General features: G+C 48.2%; 1 long non-coding RNA gene across 1 annotated transcript in view; it reads right to left on the bottom strand.

Moving 5' to 3' along the window:
* Window positions 1-660, bottom strand: part of LOC109296201 — a 19,615-nt gene that overhangs the window by 7,052 nt on the left and 11,903 nt on the right. Inside the window, exon 2 of the long non-coding RNA XR_002096921.1 lies at window positions 437-439. This is a non-coding gene — a long non-coding RNA (uncharacterized LOC109296201). The remainder of the gene's footprint in view (window positions 1-436; window positions 440-660) is intronic.

Genomic DNA, 660 nt, shown 5'->3' on the forward strand with positions numbered 1-660 from the left:
TCCTCCCCCAGAAATGCGGGGTTCGGCCCATCATCTGGGTGAAAGGGCTAGTTCCCCGCTCTCCCCCTTGCATTCATTCACAAGGCCCTTAATACCCAAGGAATTTGCCAGACCCATCCCCTTCCAAAAACCTCTTGCGCTACTTCCATTTTCCTCTTTAACTCCTGGTTCAAACGCTAAACCTTTCCCTGGCCTTGCAGATGATAAGGAATGCCAAACTGATGGTCTAACCTTGCATTCTTACACCATCATCCCACTACCACATTTTTTAAATGGGACCCATTATCAGTCTTTAAACAGCGTGGTTTCCCAAAATGGGCCTCTATTTCCTTCAAGGCTCAAACCACTGTTTCCCCAGTGGCCTCCATAGTAGGCCATACTTCTGGCCAGCCTGTGGCTACATCTACAACTATTAATATATATCTTTTCCCTTCACTTGCTTTTAAGGGCCCTACGAAATCCATTTGCCACTCCTCTTCCAGCTCTAGGGCTTGAATGTCTACCTGCCCCCTCCCTGGGTATGGGGATTGTCGGTGAGTGCTGCAAACCGGACATTCCTCCACGGCCTGTTGCACCTCCACCTCTGTAGCCCCCTGCCAAAAGTTTTTTAGATTTTGCTTTTTAAGACCTAGCACTAATACCTGATCTCTCTTTTCTGCT

This window comes from Gavialis gangeticus, unplaced genomic scaffold (genome assembly GCF_001723915.1).
Source record: "Gavialis gangeticus isolate Ggan-Ray unplaced genomic scaffold, GavGan_comp1, whole genome shotgun sequence".
Taxonomy (NCBI): Eukaryota; Metazoa; Chordata; order Crocodylia; family Gavialidae; genus Gavialis; species Gavialis gangeticus.